The sequence below is a fragment of the Chinchilla lanigera genome, unplaced genomic scaffold (genome assembly GCF_000276665.1).
Source record: "Chinchilla lanigera isolate Chin_1 unplaced genomic scaffold, ChiLan1.0 scaffold00032, whole genome shotgun sequence".
In the NCBI taxonomy this organism is placed as follows: Eukaryota; Metazoa; Chordata; class Mammalia; order Rodentia; family Chinchillidae; genus Chinchilla; species Chinchilla lanigera.
The window spans coordinates 9,055,311-9,064,700 of record NW_004955433.1 but is presented as its reverse complement, the minus strand read 5'-3'; positions in this window follow the sequence as shown (position 1 = coordinate 9,064,700).

Below are 9,390 nucleotides of genomic sequence, written 5' to 3'. Positions count from 1 at the left end.
CTCCTCCTCCTCCTCCTTCTGCTTCCTCTTCTTTATTGTAGTGCTGGGAATTAAACCCAGGGCTTGACGCTGGGCTACATTCTCAGCCTTTTTTTATTTTTAAATTTTGACACAGGGTGTCATTAAGTTGCTAAGTTATCCGGGCTGGGCTCAAATTTGCAATCCTCCTGCCTCAACCTCACTGAGTGCTGGGATTACAGGTGTGCACAGCCACCACTGGTAGCTCTACCTGAGATTCTGTGGGGTAAAAGAATTACCATTCCTAGAGTTGTTCAGACTCAGGTGTTTCTTAACTGGTACCTCATGCAAACACAGTGGCCGCAGTCACTTTGAAACCTCTTATTCTCACATCTGGTGGCCTACGCTGGATGCTGGGCAGAATTTATGAGTCTTGAGCTTCCTGAGAATTGTGAGTGAGTTTCAAGGGTTGATGTCATGAGAGAAAGCCAGGTGGGAGCTATATCCCTTTGGTGGACCTTATAAGTCACTTAGAGTCCCATACCATACTTTGTTGGTTAAGGTAATCACAAAACCCCACTCAAATACAAAGGGAAGGGACAAAGATTCTCCCTCTTGACTGGGAACAGCAAGGCCTCACTGTGAGGAGAGGCTGCAGGGTGGAAGAAATTGTGGGACTGTGTATGACAATTCCATCTGCCATGCTCAGAGGCCCTGGGGCAGAGTGGAACCTTGGTTCCTTTTCGTTCCTCTTGGCCACCCTGCTGTCCCAGCGCATGCCAAGGCCAGGCTGGGGTGGAGGAGGGTCCCTTTCTTCTCTTGTTTTCTGTCACAGCAGCTGGGTCCAAGGCTGCTAGGTCACTCACCAGGTAGGAGCTCTGGAGACCCTGGCTCCTCACTGGCAAATCAGAGTAAGAACAATATGCACCCACCTCCCTGAGGTGACTGATGGATGGACCTGGGGTGGCAGAAAGAGTCTAGCATCCTGGGTGTTAATCTCAGTTCCTACCGGAACAGCAGTAGTAGTACTGGCCAGGATCTGATCCTGGCTGAAGCTTTTTGTGGTTATTTTCTTCCTCAAACCTCATAAGAACCCAGGACCCAATAGATGGGTACCACTGTGCCCTTTTTGTAGACTAAGAAACTGAGGCTCAGGGAGGCCAAAACACTCCTTTAAGATCACGCAGCTATGTAGAAGCACTGAGCCTGCCTATGCTGAAGTCTGAGCTGTCTTATTCCATGGCCCTGCTGACTTAATCATATTGACGGGATTTTCTCATCCAGGACTGATGGAATTACCAACACCAAATGCCCAGGTGCATTCCGGAAGGGAGGGCTCTTGAGAGGGCCACAGGAAGTCACAGCAGAGGTTATGGGGGAAGCTCAGCTCTGTGATGGATGTGAGAGTGAATTCAGGCCATCCTTCCAGGGCAAGCAAGGCCCATCGCCTCAGAACAAGAACAAGCAGCCTCTGACACTTCACCTGTCTTTGCCACCTGTTCCTTCTCCCGCAGGTCCCTGGAGCCTCTGTCCTGTCTTTTGTGCCTCCCACCTAGCCACTCGCTAGCTGCAGAAACAGCCTGTGAAGATGAGTTTCAGAGGAAAGTACCACGCAAAGAGAGGTATGCGCCAAGATATCAAGTCCAAATGACAAAATGCAACGAGTATTTCTGTTTTTCTGATTTGTTTTTCTTCTTTGGAGTATCCTTGGTAATTGGGTGAACGAGGCTTTGTTTGAACTTCAAGAGGGGTGTGGCCAGTAACTGGTGGTTTCTATGGCTCCAACTTTGTCTCTCCCCATCAAAATCTGTGCAGAGTCCTCTATGGCTTTGCGTTTCCACCGTAACGTCCAAAATCTTTGCCACCGTTGGTGCCTGGTCAGGCTCTGTCCATCCCTGCAGCCATATTCCAGTCTCAGGAGAAATTCATGCCTCTTAAAGGCTCCTCCTCCCAACTCTTCCACTTGGATGACCAACTAGCATAGCAGCAGCACTGTTCACAAAAGCCGGAAGATGGAAACAACCTCAAGGAATACCCACCCAGTGGAATATTATTCAGCCTTGAAAAGGAGGGAAATTCTGAAATACACTCTAACATGGATGAATGCTGAGGACACCATGCTAAATATGATATGCCAGTCACAAGTCCACAAATACGATTCCACTTCTATGCAGTACCAAGTATGGTCAAATTCATAAAGACAAGCAGAATGGTGATTGGGCGAGGCTGGGAAAGGGCGATAGATATTGTTTAATGGGAGACAGGGCTTTAGTTTTACAAGATAAGAAATGTCCTGGAGAAGGATGGTGGGGATGCTTGTGCAACAGCATGAGTGAATTTAATGATGCTGACTTATGCACTGAAAAATGATTAAGACGGTAAATTCTATGCTATGTATATTTTACCATAATAAAAATATATAAATATATTTAGAAAGCACACAAACTATTTACTGTGGTGCCTAGCATAATAAATATTAAGCTTAAAATAAATAAAATAGGATGAGCTTGCAGAAATGGGTAGGGTCAGAGTGCTTTGGTGCCTGCAATATCAGCAAATACATGCAGTTCCCACTGTACCTCACCTGCAGGTGAGTTGTAGAGGGTTTTCTGCGCTCCAACCAGGCCCTTCCAGCCTGTCCTTTCTGGAAAGGTTTCCTTTTCCATCACCTCCTGTGTGCCAGACTCTCATCTGTCTGCTCATGGGCAGAGGAGGCCTCTGGAAACAGACACAGCTGGGCAGCTGGGCCGCTCACCGCTTACAGGGACAGGAAGCGCTTCACCCTCTAATCTGCCGGTCAGGTGGGTTCGGATCTTTGTGGTTTGTGACTTGTTGGATGTTGTGCTTCACAGCCAGGCTCTGCAGCATGACACTTGGGCGGCATAGGAGAAAGGGTTGGTCTGACTGAAGGGTTCTTGGGGAGAATGGCTCACCCCTCCAGTCTCTGCAGCCACTGCAGGGTCACTGTTCTTCCCCAACACCTGAGTTGAGATCACCATCCCAACCCTGTGTCCATCTAGGAGGGAAAGAGATCTGGGCACTTCATCAGCTTCAAAGAGATCGGAAGGTCTTTGACTTTGAAAAGATTTTAGCCTCACTAGCCTGGGAGAGCTGCTGCCCCATGACATGGCACGGAGGTGCTTGGGCTCAGGGAGTGGCCCTGGGGTTTAGCATCTTCCTCTCTCCCCAGGTACAGCTCAGCGCTGGGAGGTGAAAGACCAAGAACCCGGAAGCCTATGGAGTTTCACCCGCCAGTCCTGGGCCCCAGCCTAGTAGAAAAGTAAAAGTGAAGCCCCAAGGGGCCAGAGCACTTCCTGTCCATGTTGCCTTGGACAGAGGGCTTCCTTCCCCACGAAACTCTCTGTCTCAAATGGGTGTGTCTGGGCCTGCTAGAAACACAGGACTCATGTACTGGGTTGGGATCAAATGGAAAAGAGAGGGTGAAAAAATGATCAGCAACAGTTGCCCTGGTGATTTTCCAAAGTGTTCTCACCTTCCTTTCATCAGGTGTTATCAGGTTTTCCTTTGCTAGGACAAAACACCTGATATATACAACATAAAGGAGAAAATGTTTATAGTATTGTAGCATCTGAGGTTTCTGGTCCATGGTCAATTGGCTTCAAGGAAGAAACAGCATAGGGGAAGAAAGCTGTTCACTGCAGCCAGGAAGTAGAGAGTGAAGACAGGCTCAGAAAGAAAGAAAGGGGCTGGAGGCAGGATATTCCCTCCCAGGTCACACCCGCAAGGACTGATTTTCTTCCCCCCAGCCTCGCCTCCTCATAGCACATTCAGATATAAAGTCGTCTGTGGATTAATCCTCCAATGAAATTAGAGTCCCCATAATCTAATCACTTTGCCAAAACCCAACCTCTGAACACATGAGTATTCTGGGATGTATTTTAGATCCAAAGCATAACAACACCCATAATGGGAAGTCAAGAGGGAGTAATTAAATCAGTAAATCAAAACAATGTTGCTGCAAAAGGGAAGAAAATGCTTTGTGATTTTGTTCTTGAATTCAGATCAGTTCTCTAGCTGTGTGGCTTTGGAAAAGTTGTGTAAGCTCTCTGGTTCTCAGCTTCTTTATCTGTAAAGTGTAGGTAGCAATCCCTTCCTTTCAGGAGTCTACTGAAAATTAAATGAAATAAGTAAATATCAGTTGTAGCCCCTCTGTCTTAAAATAAGCATGGCTACAAAATTTTGCTGCTCTTCTTAATAAGAGTTGGAATCCAGTACTCCATCCCTAAATATGAACTGCCCTTGTGACTGGCAGTGACCATTAGGGTGTGGTGGAACTGATGCCATGCCACGCTTGAGACTAGGCCTTAAGGGTTGATGCAACTTCCACTGGCCCCCTTGGAACTCTGCCCACAGGTGGCCAGTTATGGCGTCGTGGAGGAGCACAGGGCTCCCAGGAAGAGCTCCTGTGCTCCTGCTAGTTGCGTGAGTCCATCCAGACCCTTCAGCCTGCCCAGCCGACTATCCAGCTGAGAGAGAGAGAAATCACCCAACCCAATCGCAGACTCGTGTGAAATAATACATCCTGTTGCTCTAAATCATCACATAGAAAATGTCATCTGGAGTAGTCCTCAGTGTAGACTGGCTGAATTGAATAATAGTAAGGATCAAAGTCCTTTGAAAACTACAGCATTCTCTTTTCAGCACAAGCTATTCCTATTATACATACTGAATAGTTATAACAGTAATATAAGGAAAGGTAACAATATAACAACAATTGTTATTTGATGACTTCCTTTTAAATTTTTTTTATTTTTAAATGACAAGCAACAATCATGCACATTTATAGAGTACAGGGGGATCTTTCAGTACATGTTCTCAATGTGTAATGATCAGAACAGGCTAATTAACATACCTGTCATTTCAAACATTCATCATTTTTTTTTGGTTGAGAACATTCAAAATCCTTTCTTCTAGGTATTTTGAAGTATACCATAAATTATTAACTGCATAGCTCTGCTGTGCTGTGGAACACTAGAACTTACTCCTCCCATGTATTGTGTAATGACTTATTTCCTGTCCTCTGAGAGAAGGCCACAATCAGTGGGACAGGCTTTGACAGGCTCAAATGAGCAACACGTTCCTAGCACACAAGCGTTTTAAATGTATCCGACTTTCAGTCTGCAATAATTTTGCATCGCCTCATTGGGACACCTGGGATGGCACCACAGCGCCTATTAATATTGCCATACGTGGCAGTATTGCAGTCAAGTGCCACGCTCGAGGCTGCCTGTGTGGGGCACAGAGCCTATTTTTAGTGTTTTACATCTATAATTATGTATGTTTCACTGCCTCTCAAATGCGTATTTGCTCTGGGGTGAGGTTATGCTTATGTAATCTCAGTGTTTTTGATAGGGGGAAATGTGCTATACTGACCTGCTAAGTCCCATTCAGCCAGAGAAAATTGTGCAACTGTATCTTCTGCACTCAGATTCCCATGAAAGCAAAAATGATGGGGCAAATGATTGAAGAACTGGTAAAACATAATCACCCATGAACAGATTGGAACCAGCCACAGCATCACGCTGGTGGTTATAGGAGGATATTAGCTGTATTCCTGAGATCCATTCAGCCTATGGATCAGCTTGTGATTTTCACAAATTACAGTTCCCTTCAAGAAATCCAATCCACAGGGAAGCGAAGCTTGGTATAATGCTGGTTGTCACACAATGGCGTCAATCTTGCTGACTGTCTGGATCCATTTCCCAAATTGCCCTTGGCCAAGAACTTTCGCCAGGGGAATTTCCTACCACAAAAGGAAGAACAAAGGTTGAGTGAGCAGGAGCCAGGAAGGGAGACTGGGGCCTAAGATTATCAGATGGGTCAGGAGACTTGGAGGTCCCCCATGTGCTAGACTGGAAGGGGCCGGGAAAGCATCCTCAGGGCTTGGAAGTGTAGAGGTCCTGACAAGAAGATAGGAAGGGTTCAGAGTCATAGATCTGCTGGAGACATGGAAAAGACAGATATGGGGCCAGGTCCCAGCCTTGGGAAATCAGGAGAGCAAAAGATGTCCCAAGAAAGGTGATTCTGCCTATGAAAAATACAATCTTTTAGTCATTCATTTATTCATTCATTCAATAAACATTGACAAAGCATTTACCATGAAGGGATATTGTTTTAGTTACTACAGAAACAAATAAAAAATTTCCAGGTTTTTTACAAGATAATTACCTTTTTTCTGGGTATTGAAACATTCAGGTAGAAGATTTAAGAAACACAGAACAGGATAAAGAAACTAAATCTTCTGGATTTTCATCTCTTAGGAATAATCCTTGTTAGTATCTGCCACATATTCTTATCATTTGTGCAAAATACATGATTTTTAATCTCAAAATTAAGATTGTAGCTCTTTTTGTTGTTTGGTTTGGGTTTTTTTCCCAGATGAGGTCTTTTTATGCTGTTCAGACTGGTCTCAAACTCTTAGATTCAAACAGTACTCCTGCTTCAGCCTCCTGAGTGGCTAGAACTGCAGGTGTACATCATCATACCCACCGGAATTACAGCATATTAACTTTTTCACTTGGTGTTATATCATGAGAAGCTTTCTTTGCATGCAATAGCCTTTGTGAATATTATTTTTAGTGACTGCAAGAGATCCTATCGTGGAAGCATGGAGTAAATTATTTCATGGTTCTCAATGGTTTGTCATAAAACCCAACTCCAAATAAAGACTTCTGCAACCCCCTAAATTGTCATTTACATCCATAAGAACATGTCACCTAGCACTTTCATGAAAAACGAAGATGTAAATGAAGTCTCTCTGATTTGAGAAATATGTCAGAAACAGTAAAAGTATAGTATTATAAAAAGTAATTGGAGAACTATTGAAATTTGCTCTAACTTGTTCAAAAATTTTCAAATTTCTGTATTTCTAATACAGAAGTATATTTTAACTACTATTACTAGCAAAATGATAATAACCAGTATTGGTAAGAGCCCAGTGTTGGCAATGAACGTTTGTATTTCTGATGAGAGCCCACATTCCATTGTGTTGAAAGACTTTTAAATGACCAGACTCAGGGTTTCACCTTCTAAGAATTTATATTAAGAAATTAATGTTAGAAATGTGAACAAAATTTTACTAAAAACAATATGTCAGTGTTTTTTTTTGGGCTTAATACATGGTAACTTCTAAAATTGGAAGCTATAATTACCAGTTTCATCATCAATTCCTTTTCTAGCCCTATCTGGCTCTTCAAATAAGAATATTATGATTAATATATTTTCTATTGTGTGTCATCTCTTTCCAGATTATTTTTTGACACTCGTATTGTTTTGTAATCATGTTCACGGCACTTACTAAGACATTAAAGTTTTTGGTATTCCTCTGCAGTATTTCTTTTACACTTTTCTCCCTTGTATTTGAATTAGAAGTTTTGCTTCATTTTCCAGCCACCTGGAGTATTCCTTTGATTCTTGTTTTATTTTTCAAGGAAATAATAGCCATGGCATATGCTCCAAAGCCTTCCACAAGTATTACCCACATACAAGAATAGCAGCCTGGGTCCATTTTGAGTTCTGAGTCCTCAAGTCCTAAAATTTTGAGGCATTTTATCCTAGAATTGGCTAAGAAGTGTGACCTAGTAGAATTTCTTCCTTCCTCCTTTTGTCAGTATTCAGAGTTTTTTCTGTGTTTTTTATCTGCAAGAGGACTAAGTATTGATAGGATTTAAAATACTTCTCTTTGAAATGTAGACATTTTACTATTTAGATGTCAAAGGACCTTGCAGTGATCAGTAAATCTTTTCCGAGAAGTTCAGACAGCTGGGTGGCGGATAGCAGGGTCTCTGCCTCAACTATGCAACATTATTGTTGTGACTCACAAAAAGGAGTCATAGACAATGTGCCAGTGAACAGGTGTAGCTGCGTTTCCGTAAAAGTTTATTTACAAAAGCAGGTATATGACTCCTAGGGCGTGGTTTGCCTGTAGATTCTTTCTTCAGCTCAGGAGAATTTTCTTTATCACATCTTGAATTATTTTACTTTACTTCCTTGCATTTAGTCTACTGTCACCATTTAAAAATCTCTTATGTGGATGTGTGGTCTTTAGCATCCAGCTCCCTTTCTCTGATTCTGACCCCTCCCTCCTCTTTCCTTCATTCTCTCTCTCTTTCCTTGTGATTACTATTTCTTGTCTTCTTTTATTGCTGTCTAGGATAATTCTTTCAGCTCATGTTTGACTTCACAGATTCTGTCCTCTACTCTATGAAATCCACTCTATTGCCTTAATGGTATTAGTAAATCCCCATAATTATACTATGTTGGGAAACTACCTGGCTTGCAAGATTTTCCAATAAAAAGAAGCAAAATCTCTAATCTTAAGGAAAATACTCAATTTAGAGATTGCATGTTTTCCTGTTTCTTGGTATAGTTTTCCACCATGAGTAAATATTTGTTTTGATATCTCAAAGGGAGTCCCATTCTTTAAATCATGGAAAATTTCATCTATTCCATTTTACTATATGGTACATACTTGCAGAAGAAGTCTATTCACTATGCAAACTTCAGAAAGATTCTGTTAGAAACTTAGTTCTTTCAATCACAGAGGGAAGAAATTCTTTCTCTATTCTGCAGTTTTACATTTCTAGTCGGAAGGTTCAGTTGACTGTGGGAAACAAGGACTGAGGGAATGTCGCACAGGAAAATGTGCACGTATGCTGGCAGTTGCCTCACACCCTGTGTGGGTGTGAGGGGGCTGCACATTTGACTCACCTGAGGGCTGAGATGTGTTTCCCCTTCTGCCCTTAATCCCCACCTCCACCTTTCAGGTGGCAGCTCCATTGGCTCTCATATGGCAGGAAAGTGTATCACTGCCCCCTCTTATTATTTTTATTTTGTTGGGACTGTAGTAACACCTCAGATCAGTCTACAACTGCTCTCTTCATGATGCTCCTTGGTGACAAGTTCCTTGCTCCCCACACTTTTTATGCCATCTAAAGCCCAGGGGTGGCTGGTGTCACCAGCTGTTACCTATGAGAATTGGTGGAACTATTCCTAAAGTCTTAATTTTCCCTCTACCTACTATCTGTGGTCTGCTTTTTGGTTTTTCTGTGGTACCAGGAACCAAACTCACGACCTTACACTTGCCAGGCAGGCGCTTTGCCGCTGAGCTAAATCCCCAGCCCCTGGTCTGCTTTTATAAAAACCATGATCCCAAGTTTGAGGGGAGTTTGCAACTCTTGGAGATCCCTCTCCTTCAGTGCAACTTCTGACCAGGTCCCTCCTGTGTCTACACTGGACTGCAGTCTTCCTGATGAGTTCCTTCCATCATCTCCCTGCTCCACCATGTTTTTGGAGAGTTATTCAAAGTTCTACTTCAGCCATGACCTATTTTCTTGTTCTAATAGATCTTCCTTCTCTCTCTCTCTCTCTCTCTCTCTCTCTCTCTCTCTCTCTCTCTCTCTCTCTCTCTCT